General features: G+C 44.2%; 1 protein-coding gene across 1 annotated transcript in view; it reads left to right on the top strand.

Moving 5' to 3' along the window:
* The window catches only part of thsd7ab (thrombospondin, type I, domain containing 7Ab), a gene marked incomplete at both ends in the record, with an annotated part of 328169 nt that overhangs the window by 79971 nt on the left and 231868 nt on the right, over window positions 1-16330 (top strand). The window lies entirely within an intron of this gene.

Raw genomic sequence — 16330 nt, 5'->3', positions numbered from 1 at the left:
GCACATTTTAGTGACAATGTGCCGTGCAACCCTGATCATTGAATAGCATAAGTTAAATGACTATAATATTAAAGACCGCGGATGTCAGACGATAGGCTACGTATTACGCGTATAGGCGCCAAATCCGGAGCTCCCATACAAAAGGAACGCAGCATAAACAATAGGGATTGTGCAGATGAATGAATGAGGTGACTAATTATTTATAAATAACATAAAACATTATAAAACGAAATAAAAACAAACAATAGGCCTACAGGCGCAGAATAAAATAGCTTGCAGCAACAGTACAAGAAAATGTTTGTACAAGAAATACTGTAGGCCTATAGAGTCTTAATAGGCTAACACCCCCGGAACGGTGAACGGAACGTTAAGTTTCGTTCTTAACCGGTTCAGGAACGCTATGTTGGTGGCGGAACACGAGAACGGAAACGTTAAATATTCTGGTTCTGCTCGGAGCGAACCGATTTAAAAATAATTTCGTTTTTAAGCCCTGCCTAGTAGTGCTGGTAATACTCACGCGATCTACTGGGAGCAGGGCAAGGCCTCCGGTGTGTTGGGTGGGTACTGGAAAGGCAGGGGATGGCTGTCCCCTGTTGGCTAATGGGCTATCCAAGTCAGGAGTTGGCTAGGGCTGGCTAGCCGCGGCTAGCTGCAGCAACGTAGCTGTTTGATCTAGACTTGGGGCTCGATGTCCAAGCGTCGGATCCAAACAATCGAATTATTGGGTACCGCCAATGTTAGTGCGCGATTTTAAACGCGGAGATATGGTATACAAGTGAAGAAAACTGGATAAAACAATACACTCACTTATAACTACGAAGAATGACACAGAGAGCAGGTGTATAGTTTGTGTCTTTAGTTAACTCACGCCAAGCTCTAGGGCCATGTGCACACAGAATCCCCAGACAGCATGAAAAAAGTTGATTGATGTTCAAGTTCACGTGCAAATTTGATTTTTTATTCATCACGCAACACCAGTAAAATGAGCAGTGAGATGTTTCTCCGCTGGCTCTTACAATGTGCACACTAAGCTTAAGCAAGGTGAAAAAAACAATACAAAATTAAAGCTGCTACGCAGCGATGAGGCGGGGCCTGGCAATTTCCAACAAGTTTAGGAGCAATAAGCGAGGGAATAGGAGGACAACAAGAATGTTGACATTCCAATGTTCATTTTGTACATTCGTATTGTATTGTAAAACATTTGTAAAACATTTTGATGCATTGTAAGCTCGATTTTGATAATTCAACAATCTTGTCAATGAGTTTGTGAATTACAGTCTGAAGATCCAGTGTAGCAAGTTTGGTGTTCATTTAATGAAAAATGTGGGATGAGATATGTTTATTAATTTTTACAAGTTTTGTTTGCTTTTCTTCATAATTGAAGATTAACTTCAGCAGCTGTGTACTCAGTCAGTTGCCAATCAATCGATTTAGTCATTGTAATCCTCGGCGGGGGTTGGGTAGGATTGCCAACAGCGATGTCTCCGATTCGTGGAGCTTGCGTTGGATTGTGGGTAATGTAGTTTTCTCTGTATGAAGTGTTGGTTTCAGAGGACAGATTTAAACATATTTTTAAAAATTCAATTTTTGAGATAAAATTCTGAGAAAAATCCCAATACATCTTGGATATGTGGCCAATGTTGTCACTATTTATGAGGATGATCAGACATTGATTTGGTGAGAATTAATAGGAACTGTATACAGAACTGTTAACAGTAAAACTTTTTGATATGCTGTGGGCTCAATTTTTTATATTTCAAAAATCTGCGAGGATCGTTTGGTGAGGACAGTCTGAAGATGCAGTATGTACATTTTTATGTCAATTGAACAAGAAATGTGGGAGGAGATAGGTTTGATAGGTTTTACAGTTTATGAAGAAATCAGAGTGATGGACTTCAAAATTCCTGCAAGGTTAAAGCGTATGAAAGTTTTGTCTCACTTGGGACTACATTCACGTGGTGGTTTTACAGTGATAGCACCTATGGCTGATTTGTTATGATTTTTTTAAGTTTTAAACTTTAGACTGTTGCTGTAGCGCCACCTTCAGCTTTATTGACCTACAATGCAGGTTGAGGACTTTGGGTATAGTACTGGAGCTATGTGCAAAGTTTGGTGATTTTTTGTCCACGGAAAGTTAGACTTCAGTGGAAGATGGAGAATAATAATTAAAGCTGCTACGCAGCGATGAGGCGGGGCCGGGCAATTTCCAACAAGTTTAGGAGCAATAAGCGAGAGAATAGGAAGACAACAAGAAAGTTGACATTCCAATGTTCATTTTGTACATTCATATGGTATAGTAAAACATTTGTAAAACCTTTTGATGCATTGTAAGCTCGATTTTGATAATTCAATAATCTGGTCAATGAGTTTGTGAATTACAGTCTGAAGATCCAGTGTAGCAAGTTTGGTGTTAATTGATTGAAAAATGTGGGATGAGATATGTTTATTAATCTTTACAGGTTTTGTTTGCTTTTCTTCATATTTGAACATTGACTTCAGCAGCTGTGTGCTCAGTCAGTAGCCAATCAATCGATTTAGTCATTGTAATCCTCGGCGGGGGTTGGGTAGGGTTGCCAACAGCGATGTCTCAGATTCGTGGAGCTTGCGTTGGATTGTGGGTAACGCAGTTTTCTTTGTATGAAGTGTTGGTTTCAGAGGACAGAATTAAACATATTTAAAAAATTCAATTTTTGAGACAAAATTCTGAAAAAAATTATTCTGAAAAAAATTATACTACATCTTGGATATGTGGCCAATGTTGTCACTTTTTATGAGGATGATCAGACATTGATTTGGCGAGAATTAATAGGAACTGTATACAGAATTGTTAACAGTAAAACTTTTTGATGTGCTGTGGGCTCAATTTTTCATATTTCAAAAATCTGTGAGGATAGTTTGGTAAGGACAGTCTGACGATACAGTAGATCAATTTTGGTGTCAATTGAACAAAAAATGTGGGAGGAGATAGGTTTGATAGGTTTTACAGTTTAGGAAGAAATCAGAGTGATGGACTTCAAAATTCCTGCAAGGTCAAAGCATATGACAGTTTTGTCTCAATTGGGACTACATTCACGTGGTGGTTTTACAGTGATAGCACCTATGGCTGATTTGTTATGATTTTTTAAAGTTTTAAACTTTAGACTGTTGCTGTAGCGCCACCTTGAGGTTTATTGACCTACAATGCAGGGTGAGGACTTTGGGTATAGTACTGGAGCTATGTGCAAATTTTGGTGATTTTTTGTCCACGGGAAGTTAGACTTCAGTGGAAGATGGAGAATAATAATAATAATACTAGTGCTGCGAGCAGCAGTGAGCGGGCCCTCGCACCCCACGAGTGTCGGGGTGCGCGCCGTTAAAGGGTGTGCTATTTTGGTGTCCAGTACTGAGAGAAACTTCCTGTCACCAGTAGGTGGCGCTCTAAGCGTGACTCAATACCGACACATAGATGTGGTCAGGACGGTACCTTGATGAAGCGTGAGAAATGTTGTGTAAATCGGACAATGTATGTAGGACTTATGATGACTTCCTGCTTGACCTGTAGGCGGCACTATGAGTATGACTCAATTCTGACCTACAGATGTGTTCAGGATGCAATCTTCATCAAGCGTGAGCAATTTGGAGTAAATCGGATAATGTATGTAAGAGTTATGAGGACTTCCTGTAAGCAGTAGGTGGCGCTATAAGTATGACTTAATGTTGACGCACAGATGTGTTCAGGATGCGACCTTCATCAAGCATGAGCAATTTGGAGTAAATCGAATAATGTATGTAGGAGTTATGAGTACATCCTGTTTCACTAGTAGGTGGCGCTGTAAGTGTGACTCAATACCGACGCATAGATGTGTTCAGAAGGTGACCTTCATGAAGCGTCAGCAATTTGGTGCAAATCGGATGATGTATGCAGGAGTTATGAGGACTCCCTGTTTCACCAATAGGTGGCGCTATAAGTATGACACAATACGGACACATAGATCTGTTCAGGACCGAACCGTCATGAAGCGTGAGATATATCGGACAAATTGGATAATGTATGTAGGAGTTATGAGGACTTCCTGTCACCAGTAGGTGGCGCTCTAGGTGTGACTCAATACCGAAGCATAGTTGTGTTCAGGACGGTACCTTGATGAAGCGTGAGATATATCGGACAAATTGGATAATGTATGGAGGAGTTATGAGGACTTCCTGTTTCACCAATAGGTGGCGCTATAAGTATGACACAATACGGACACATAGATCTGTTCAGGACGGAACCGTCATGAAGCGTGAGATATATCGGACAAATTGGATAATGTATGGAGGAGTTATGAGGACTTCCTGTTTCACCAATAGGTGGCGCTATAAGTATGACGCAATACTGACACATATATGTGTTCAGGACAGAACCGTCATGAAGCGTGAGATATATCGGACAAATTGGATAATGTATGGAGGAGTTATGAGGACTTCCTGTTTCACCAATAGGTGGCGCTATAAGTATGACGCAATACTGACACATAGATGTGTTCAGGACAGAACCGTCATGAAGCGTGATATATATCGGACAAATTGGATAATGTATGGAGGAGTTATGAGGACTTCCTGTTTCACCAATAGGTGGCGCTATAAGTATGACGCAATACTGACACATAGATGTGTTCAGGACAGAACCGTCATGAAGCGTGAGATATATCGGACAAATTGGATAATGTATGGAGGAGTTATGAGGACTTCCTGTTTCACCAATAGGTGGCGCTATAAGTATGACGCAATACTGACACATAGATGTGTTCAGGACAGAACCGTCATGAAGCGTGAGATATATCGGACAAATTGGATAATGTATGGAGGAGTTATGAGGACTTCGTGTTTTATGGCGAAATGTCAAACTTTGGCGGGGCGCCACGGCAAGGGTGTTTGGTAAAAACTCATTTTTTTTGATAACTTTTGATCACAAAGGTCTTAAGATGAAGCTGACCCGATATGAAGTTGATCGGATGAAATCTGTAGGAGGAGTTCGTCGAAGTACGAGGCATGGAAATGGTCAAAACAAGGACAAAATGGCACATTAAAAGCAAAATGGCGGACTTCCTGTTGCATGTTGGGTATAGCTCCAAGAGACATTTTAGTGTGTCTCGATGAACTACATATGCCCACCGAATTTCGTTAGCCTACATCAAACTGGAAGGTGGGGCTCGCCATTTTAAATTTTCCAGGGGGCGCTCTTGAGCCGTTTTGCCATGCCCATTTCCGTCACCCATGAATTATCAAATTTTTCACCGGGACTGACGTATCTGCAAATTTTCATCCGTTTTCATCGATGTTTAGGCCGCCAAAAAGGCATTTGTTTGGGGAGGAGAATAATAATAATAATCCTTACAATTTCAATAGGGCCTCGCACCGCCAGTGCTCGGGCCCTAAATATAGGCAAATACAATAGGGTTCCGGCAGCTACGCTGCCTGGCCCCTAAATATAGCTGCAAGCAGCAATGTGGGGGCCAAGCAGGACACGCAACCAGCGCATCAAAGACTACAAGTGAAACACGCCATAGGCGTATTCAAATCTCTACTGCAGTTTTTAAAATCGGGCATAAGGTTCAGAATAAATGCATTTCCAGCTTTGACAGGTTGGTGGCGCTAGAGAGTTTGAGGTGTCGACATAGACTTGGTGACAGGGGTCATGGGACTGTCCCCGATGAGTGTGCCTAACGTGGTTATGATACATCAAAACGTTACTGAGATATGACCACACTTCCTGTTTGGCGGCTTGGACGCCAAATTTGATTGGCTTCAGCGAGCGAACGCCTTTGACAATCGAAAATCCCTGTAATCTTTTCGTGGACATTGGTCTAGAGAATGTGTAGAGCCAGTGTCATGTAGATTGGTGAAAATTTCTACGGTACCTTACTTTTCAAAATCGGTTACACAGGACAAAAGTTCTGTGCATTAACGCACTTCCAACTTTGACATGGTGGTGGCGCTAGAGGGTTTGAGCTGTCGCAATGCCACTTGCTGCCAGAGGTCATGGGACTGTCCCCGATGAGTGTGCCAAATGTGGCTTTAATACATTAACAATTTGCTGAGATATGACCACACTTCCTGTTTGGCGGCTTGGACGGCAAATTCGATTGGCTGTAGCGGGCGAACGCTTTCGAGAATCGACAATCCCTGGATAACTTTTGTGGACATCGGTCTAGAGAATGTGCCTACCGAGTTTCGTGCAGATTGGTCGAAATTCCTAGGAGGAGATACATTTTAAGTGTTTTTCACTAAATCCAAAATGGCGGGAAATCCAAAATGGCGGAAAATGATGTCATAGGGTGCGTTGAACTCAGCTTGAGCCAAGGAATCCAACGGTACCTTGTTTTTGAAAATCGGGCTTACAGGTCAAAAGTTGTGTGCACAAATGCACCTCCAACTTTGACATGTTGGTGGCGCTAGAGAGTTCGAGCTGTGTAGATGGGTCTTGGTGAAAAGACTCAGGGGACTGTCATGAATAAGTGTGCCAATTTTCACAACTTTTTACCATACGGTTCTATGGGCTGCCATAGACTCCAATGCCAGAGGAAGATGAATAATAAATATAGCTGCAAGCAGCGATGTGGGGGCCAAGCGGGATGCACGACCAGCGCATCAAAGACAACAAGCAAAACATGTCAAAAGCCAGACATGGTTGAACAGGATTCGATCTCTGTACCTGCTGCTTGCAAGGCCGACACGCTAACCACTGTGCTACGCAGGATGTTGCGAAAGTGAACCACCCTAGTCCACAAGGCATGTGAGCCTTCCCTAACCCCGTGAGTCTGAGTCCTGAGCACTTAATTAATATCACCTGGCAGGGTTGCTTCCTCTCGGTAGAGTGAGAGGGGGGGGTGTCGTTGTTTAAATTGGCACACAGCGAAAAGTATACATAGCATAGCTCAACTATTTACTTCTTCAGAATCCAGACAATCACGCGAACATTTCCATGTATAAAATGTCCTTCGGTCTTCAGCAGTGTAGGAGAGGTGAAGAGTTAGAAACAGTTAGAGATTCTAGAGCGAAGAGAGATTTTCTAGAGCGTGGCTCCATTGATTTCAATGGAGGGGGGGGAGTCATTATTCGAACTGTCCCAGAGTGAAAAATATACATCGAAGAGCTTAGCTTTTTTGATTTTATGAATCCCAAGAGTCGTGTGAACGTTTTGATATATAAAATGTGTATGAGCTGTGAGAATTAGAAGAGGGATGGCAGTTTAGAAAATGTGTGACTTTTTCCAAAAACCTCTGAAACTGGTGAAATTGTGCAGAGGACAAAAAGTGTTTCTTTCATTCTGCAATCAAACAAATTAAGTAATAATGAAACCATGGGGTGTTTTGAACTCGGCATGAGCCAGGGAATCCATTGCTACCATCATTTTGAAGATTGGACATACAGTTCAAAAGTTACTGGCATAAACGCAACTCCAACTTTGACACGCTGGTGGCGCTAGAGTGCATGAGATGTCAACGTAAGGCTTGGTGACAGATGTCATGGGTGTGTCCCGGATGAGTGTGCCAAATGTGGTTTTGATAGATTAAAACATTACTGAGATATGACCCCAGTTCCTGTTTTGCAGCTTTTCGGCCAATTTTGATTGGCTGTCACGAGAGAACGCAATGGACAATCAAAAATCCCTGTAAGACTTTTGTGGACATCGGTCTATAGATTGTGGATACTGCGTGTGGTGCAGATTGGTGAAAAAACCTAGGAGGAGATACATTTTGAGTGTTTTACACTAAATCCAATATGGCGGGAAATCCAATATGGTGGAAAATGATGTCATAGGGTGCGTTGAACTTGGCTTGAGTGAAGGAATCCAACGCTGCCTCGTTTTTGAAAATCAGGCTTACAGGTCAAAAGTTGCGTGCACAAATGCACCTCCAACTTTGACACGTTGGTGGCGCTAGAGCGTTCGAGCTGTGGACATGGGTCTTGGTGAGAAGACTTTGGGGACTGTCATGAATGAGTGTGCCAATTTTCACAACTTTTTACCATACGGTTCTATGGGCTGCCATAGACTCCAATGGCAGAAGAATAATAATAATAATAATAAGAAAAGGTACAAGAACAATGGGTGCCAGCGCTTAGCGCTTCGCTGCTTGGCCCCCAACTAGAAAATTGCATTTCCTCCAGAAAATGCGTGTGAATGCTGAGCAGCTGAACGGAATAGCAAAAGCATTGCTGAAAATGCATGAATATGAAAAATCTGAAATGTCAAATGCATCACACCTGAACGGCTGAAAATCCTGAAAGCTAAAAAGCCTGGAAGCTGAAAAAACCTTGAAGCTCATTTGAACTGTGAAACTGGCAGAATTGGAAGCTGAAGTGCATTACATAAAGCAGCTAAGAACTTAAATACATTGCTACAAAAGCTGGAAGATACACTGTAATGATGGAATGTATAGCTAAAAAGATTGGAAGCTGAAGAACCTGGAAGCTTAGCTGAAATATGAAACTGGGAGAGTTGGAATCTGAACTGCATTGCCTAAATAAGCTAAAAGCTTAAATACATTGCTACAAAAGCTGGAAGATAAACTGTAATACTGTCAAAGCTGAAACATGGAATAAATGATGGAATGTATTGATAAAAAGCTTGTAGGCTGGAAAACCTGTAAGCTTAGCTGAAATGTGAAACTGGCAGAATTGGAACTGCATTACCTAATGAAGCTAAGAACTTAAATACTTTTAAACTTTTCAACCTGAGTAGTTTAAGCCTTGAACTGAGCCTTTAGCTTGAAAGATGAGCAATAGAGTAATACTGTCAAAGCTGAAAGATGGAATGAATGATGGAATGTATAGCTTAAAAGCCTGTCGGGACATTACAGTGACCACTTGGCAATCTCTATGCACCAGACGGTGAAGAGCGTGTGTCTCTAGACCACATGGGCTGAGTTCTGTGGTCCATGGCGTGGATAGTGGCGTGGTGGAAAGACTCCGCCCCCTTGGGTCACAACCCATCGGGGACAGTACAGTGACCTCTTGGCAATCTCCATGCACCCACCCGTGAAGATCATGTGTCTCTAGCCCACTCAAGGGCTGAGTTGTGTCCGTGGCGTGGTGGCGAGACTCCGCCCCCTAGAGTTAGAGCCAGTCATGGACACTGTAGTCCGTGCCAGGCTACCCACCTGCCTTCACCAGTGAAGACCGTGTGTCTCTAGCCACCTCAGAGGCTGTGTTGTGAGGTCCGAGGCATGGTAGTGGCGTGGTGGCGAGACTCCGCCCCCTCGGGTCAGAGCCGGTCGGGGGCAGTGCACTGAAATCCGGGCAATCTCCCTGCACCCACCAGTGTAGACTGTGTGTCTGTAGCTCACTCAGGGTCTTAGTTGTGGTGTCTGTGGCGTGGATAGTGGCGTGGTGGCGAGACTCCGCCCCCTTGGGTCATAGCCGGTCTTGGACAGTGTAGGCCGTGCCGGGCTACCCACCTGCCTTCACCAGTGAAGACCGTGTGTCTCTAACCACCTCAGAGGCTGTGTTGTGAGGTCCGTGGCGTGGATTGTGGCGTGATGGCGAGACTCCGCCCCCTCCGGACAGAGCAGGTCGGGGGCAGTGCACTGACATCCGGGCAATCTCCATGCACCCTACAGTGAAGACCGTGTGTCTGTAGCTCACTCAGGGGCTGAGATGTGGGGACAGTGGCGTGGATAGTGGCGTGGTGACGAGACTCCGCCCCCTCGGGTCAGAGCAGGTCTAGGACAGCGTACTGCTCCCTGGACCAACCACATGCACCCAACCGTGAAAACTGCGTCTTTAGCCAACTCAGGGTCTGAGATGTGGGGACGGTGGCGTGGATAGTGGCGTGGTGGCGAGACTCCACCCCCTCAGGTCAGAGGTTGTGGGGGGCAGTTCAGTGATTGCCAGGCCATCCCCATGCACCCCTCATTGGAGACCATGTGTCTATAGCCCACTCCGGGGCGGAGCAGTAGCTGTAGAGGTGTTGTATGGAAGTCGAGGTTAGAAGAAGTAGCAGTGAAAAGCAGTAGGTGTTTGTTATAAGTACTGCTAGTACTACACTCAAAAATAGATTAGACCACTCATCATAACTCATAGTTTTATTGAATTCAATAGCTGAAAGAGGAGAAAAGATATTAATATGAGTTTGCAGCCTGAAAAAGAGTGTCATTCTAAATATTTCTTTGAACATAAGGAAGGAAGGAAGGAAGGAAGGAAGGAAGGAAGGAAGGAAGGAAGGAAGGAAGGAAAGAAGGAAGGAAATAAGGAAGGATGGATGGAAGAAAGGAAGGAAGGATGGAAGGAAGGAAGGAAGGAAGGAAGGAAGGAAGGAAGGAAGGAAGGAAGGAATATGAATGCTACCACAGTAGTCATAAAAGGGTGCCTGTACAGAGAGCCTGCGCGTGTCCCCAAATTCAAATCTCAACTGACACTGAGCATCCTCTCATTCACTTCAATGGAAAGGCATGCCGGCTTCAGACAGCTCTCTCTCAAAAAGTATAAAGGCTACAGCTTAGCTATTGACATCGTAGGAATCCTGAGAACTTGCTGAACATTTGTATGTATAACTGTCCGTGTAGCTTAAAAACTGTAGGCATGGCGACGAGTTAGAAAAAGTGTAAAAATGCAAAACTAGCAGCTCAAAAGTTAGAGGGTGGGCCCATACGTTTCAATGGAGAGCGCAGTTGCCGAACAAATCGTCATAGAGCCAAAACTATAAGTCACACGGCTTAGAGACTTACATTGTACGAATCAGCACAGTTGTGTGAACATTTTAATGTATAATATGTGTAAGAGCTGTTAAAACTGTAGGAGCGACAGCAGTTTACAAAACGTGTAGATATTTTCAAAAAACAGGCTACCACACTCTAGAAACTAAACATTCCACACATCCACTTCAATGTTAAAAAAGGTCCAAAACAAACTTAAATTACATAAAAACTATAAGGAATTTTAAAAATCTGTTGAATGCGTTAAATGTGCTAAAGGTCCTGAACATTTTAAACTTTGAAGGAGGTTTCTAGCACAAAAAATGAAGGAGAAGATAGGTTTCAAAGCTGCAGAGAATTTCAAGGTCCAGCCATAGACTTCCATTGTAAAAAAAATATTGAAAAAGCTGAATATTTTAAAAAGTATAAAAGATATTAAAAATCTGAAGATATCCCACAAAGACCTTAAAGAGCTGAACATTTTGATAGTTGAATGGTTTCTGTAGCTCAAAGTATGAAGGAGTTGAAGGCTGAAGAAGGTTTCAAAACTCCCCCATTGACTTCCATTCAAAAAAAATGTTGAAAAAGCTGAATATTTTAAAAAGTATAAAAGGTATAAAAAATCTGAAAGAGGTCCCATCGTGTCCTTAACAAGCTGAACATTTTGATAGTTGAATGGTTTCTGTAGCTCAAAGTATGAAGGAGCTACAGCGAGCCAAAATACGTACGGAAGAATAATAATAAAGAACTGGATAACAATAGTGTGAATGCTCTAAAGCATTCACACTAATAAGAAAAGGTACAAGAACAATGGTGGCCTGCGCAGCTTCGCTGCTTGGCCCCCAATAAGAAAAGGTACAAGAACAATGGGTGCCAGCGCTGCGCTGCTTGGCCCCCAAATATAGCTGCAAGCAGCGATGTGGGGGCCAAGCGGGACGCACGACTAGCGCATCAAAGACAACAAGCAAAACATGTCAAAAGTCAGACATGGTTGAACAGGATTCGATCTCTGTACCTGCTGCTTGCAAGGCCGACATGCTAACCACTGTGCTACGCAGGATGTTGCGAGGGTGAATCACCCTAGTCCACAAGGCATGTGAGCCTTCCCTAACCCCGTGAGTCTGAGTCCTGAGCACTTAAAGGGCAATGCTCTTTTTTGACAACCTGGACCTTATTTACGACATATTATAAGAAGTTTGACTCACTGAGATCACTTTGGTGTAGTTCGGAGGCCTGTAGAAGAAATTTAAAATCCAGCGCGAGCCAGTATATCCATGTAATGACGGTGGACGGGGCAACGAGAATGCAGTTTCTCAAAATCTATTTTCGGCCGCTAAACGGTTGTTTTCATCAATCAGATTGGATGAATCGACAGTTGAGATTCCTCAACGCGAGGCATTGTAGTGGTTTTCAAATACGGGGTCTTTAGCCTCTGTAATATGATCTTTACACACCTTTCCCCACTTGCTCCAGCACGCATGCGCACAGGCCAGCGCGCAGACTGGCTATTCTCCGGCTCACATTCTCTGCGCTACGATCGTTGTTGGTGAGAGCTGGAGAATAGCCAGTCTGCGCGCTGGCCTGTGCGCATGCGTGCTGGAGCAAGTGGGGAAAGGCGTGTAAAGATCATATTACAGAGGCTAAAGACCCCGTATTTGAAAACCACTACAATGCCTCTCATCTTTCTTTCTTTCATCCTCTCACCCCCAAGCCACTATCCAAGCCACGGCCCCACAACTCAGCCCCTGAGTGGGCTAGAGTCACACGGTCTTCACCGGTGCAGGTGGGTAGGTGGCCCAGAGAGAGGTGTACACTGTCCTCGACCAGCTCTGACATAAGGGGGCGGAGTCTCACCACCACGCCACGGGCCCCACAACTCAGCCCCTGATTGGGCTAGAGACACATGGTCTTCACCGGTGCGGGCGGGTAGGTGGCCCGGAGAGGGGTACACTGTCCTCGACCAGCTCTGACCTGAGGGGGTGGAGTCTCACCACCATGCCACTGTCCACACCACAGACCCCACAACTCAGCCCCTGATTGGGCTAGAGACGCACGGTCTTCGCCGGTGGGTGCATGGAGATTGCCTGGTCCGTAGTAGTTCTAGCAGTAGTAGTAGTAGTTACATACAGCTGCAGCAGCTAGACCACCTCACATTTTCTCCAGGAAATGTTCTTTCTAGTTTTAGATAAGATTTGAGCGATTCTGATTCCATTTTCGATTCTGCTTATCGATCCGATTCCTTATCGATTCTCATTGGGCAAAATAATACAAACAGGTTTATTAACATTCATTTTCTTTTATATATACTTTGAACATGCCAATTACAGTGCAAAAACAAATCAGTATTTTTCTATAGAAAAAGATAAATAAAACATGAATTATTCTGTTGTAGGAGGCGCTGCTCTGTGGCGACCCGGGCTCTAGTGCTGCTGCTGCCTTAAGCGTTTTATTGTTTTTGTTTATTGTTTTGTGTACTGTTTATCGTTTCTAGCAGTATTGTACAAAGCAGTCAAGTGTAACACAGGGCTTTTTCAGTTCTTTCTGGGACTTACGAAAGCTGGCTTCCAGCCAGCAACTGGGGAGCGAGGCGTGCTAGCTAACTAGCCCAGCACCTTGAGTGCCCAGTGGGGCTAACAAACCCCTAGGAACTGTCTCTGCTTGTCTGGGAACTCTACTGGAGTCATGGCAGCACTGTGGATGCTTGTACTGTTCTTTGTCATGGGGGAACTCCTGTGCACGAGTGGGTTCGAAACTCTCCCCACAAACACGGCAGTGCCCTATGTCTACACCAGAGAGGCACTGCTCTCCCTCCGGTCTCAAGGGATCACACCGCCGCCGAACCTCCCTGCGGCCGTCTCCAGCAGCCTCGTCGGGGGAATCAGACGGAGGAAGAGGGGAAGGAAAGGCGGCGTCAGGCAACGCGTCCGCAGAAGGGGAAACAAGCCCCCGCTGCCTTCGATCATCCTGAGCAACGTGCGCTCGCTTCGAAATAAAATGGATGAGCTCCGTGTACACGCTAGATTTAGCCATGAATACCGGGAGGCTAATATCATGGTGTTCACCGAAACATGGTTACGAGAGGACATACCTAACTCCATGCTGGAGCTGGAGGGCTTCTCGTCAATACGAGCCGATCGTGAGGCTACGTCTGGGGAAGTCCAGAGGAGGAGGTCTCAGTGTGTATGTGAGTAACAGCTGGTGTAGCCAATACACAATCAGAGAAAAATACTGTGACCCCGATCTTGAACTGCTTTGTCTCTCCATGAGACCGTTTTACCTTCCGAGGGAATTCGGTAATATTGTCATTTGTGCAGCTTATGTACCGCCCAGTGCAAATGCTGCCAGAGCTGCTAATAAACTTGCAGACTGTGTTCACAAACAAATGCAACGCACTCCCGGTGCCCCTGTGTTCGTACTCGGGGATCTGAACCACTGTAGACTGGAGCCAGCTCTACCTGGGTTTCACCAATATGTGAAATGTGGCACTAGGAAAAAAAACGTGTTGGACAAATGTTATGGGAACATAAAAAATGCTTACAGAGCCAAGGCTCTCCCCCCTCTTTCCAATTCTGATCACTCGACCATCCAACTCATGCCCACTTATAAGTCTGCTCTTAAGTCCAGTAAGCCTGTCCAAAAAACTGTGTTACAGTGGTCAGAGGACAGTGTGGAGTCCTTGAAGGGCTGCTTCCTTTGTACGGTCTGGAGCATCTTTCATGAGTTGGAATTAAATGAGGCTACGGAGACTGTAACGGACTATATCAATTTCTGTGTGGACAATGTTGTCCCTAAAAAGTCCATCCTTCACTTCCCTAACAACAAGCCCTATATTACCAAGGAGGTAAAAGTTTGTATTAACAACAAGAAAGTGGCTTTTAAAAATGGGGACAGGGGGGGTATGGCTGCAGCTCAAAAGGAGCTAAATCGAATGTTGACACAGGCCAAAAGAAACCACCGAGCTGCACTGGAAGAGAGTGTAGGCTCCATGAACAGTAAGGGTCTATGGGACCACATGAAAAAGATAACAAACATGAACTCTAACCGTAATCAGATTGTGTCACTGGATGAACTAGCCAAAGCCAATGAATTGAATGTCTTTTTCCTACGTCATGACACTGTCTTTACTGAGCAGGATTTTAACATTAATTCTATTGAGTGTAATGATCATGAGCGTCTTATTATTGATCCTCAACAAATTCAATTGGTCTTCAGCAAGGTAGGCAACAAAAAATCAACGGGGCCTGATGGCTTGCCCGCCTTGCTGTTAAAAAAGTGCTCTGAAGAGCTTACTGCGGCCTGGTGCCCTATTTTTCAACAGTCTGTTGACAAACATATGGTTCCTGATATATGGAAAAAATCAATAATTATTCCTATCCCCAAAGTATCTTGTCCTTCTGTAAACAAGGACAATAGACCCATTGCTCTAACTTGTGGGGTTATGAAATGTTTTGAGAGAGTCATAGTTAATTCCCTAAAGTCTCAGGTGGCCTCCTCTATTGATCCCCTACAATTTGCTTATAGGGCTGGGCGCAGCACGGAGGATGCTGTAGTAAGCATTACCCACCTAATAAGTAAACACTTGGAGGAACCTAAAGCTTACGCACGTGTCCTTTTTGCAGACTTCAGTTCTGCTTTCGATACGGTCTGTCCTTTGCTACTTGTAAAAAAGCTAAACAACATGAATGTAAATCCATTCATCATCAGATGGTTCCACTCCTTGTTGACAAACAGATCTCAACAGGTCAAGGTAAATTCTGTACTGTCAAGTTCTAAAATGTGTAGCACTGGTGTGCCACAGGGGGGGGTGAGTTCACCCTTCCTCTTCACTGCCTACACAAATGACTGCAGAAGTAGTCAGCCAAACAACTACATCTTGAAATTTTCTGATGATACTGTAATAGTCAGCCTGCTGTCGGGTGCTGAACGCCCTGAGGGATACATCAGAGAGATCAATAACTTTAAAGAGTGGTGTGAAAACAGCCACCTCATGTTAAACACCACTAAAACCAAAGAAATGATCTTCGATCCTAAAACTATCTGCCCCCATGAGCCAGTGCTCATGGGAGGCACGCAAATTGAGCAGGTTGTATCTTACAAATACTTGGGGATCCAAATGGACAACCAGCTAAAATGGAATGTCCACTTGGATTATCTGTGTGCCAAATTGGCACAACGCCTGCATTTTCTACGCAGGCTCAGGCTCTTTGGTGTGAGTAAAGGAGTCATGACTACTTTCTATGATGCAGTGCTAGGGAGCATCATTAGATACGGTATGGCTGCTTGGTTTGGGACACTCTCTGTCCAGCTCAAATCGAGAATAGCCAAAATGGAAAAAACAGCCATGAAGGTAATTGGTAAAAAAGATTCTCCATCTCTCCAGACTATCTTTGAGAATACGGTGCTCAGTCTAGCAAATAGAGTGTTGTCTGACCCCACACATCTGTTATATTCTGAGTATGAGCTGCTGCCTTCTGGTAGACGTTATAGAGCGTGCCGTTGCAAGAGCAACCGTCTCAAACTTTCTTTCCTTCCCACTTCAATTGTCTTATTGAACAATCGCCATATAGTTCATAGCTCTTAGTGGGACAGTCTGTGATACTTTCCTGTGTTTACTCTTATACTCTTGCACTTGCACTTTTGCTTTGCACCTTGTGAAACTATGTTGATTACTTTGT

Source organism: Borostomias antarcticus (assembly GCF_949987555.1).
Source record: "Borostomias antarcticus genome assembly, chromosome: 8".
NCBI lineage: Eukaryota > Metazoa > Chordata > Actinopteri > Stomiiformes > Stomiidae > Borostomias > Borostomias antarcticus.
Note: the sequence above shows the minus strand (reverse complement) of the source record. Positions and strands in the feature narration are given on the sequence as shown.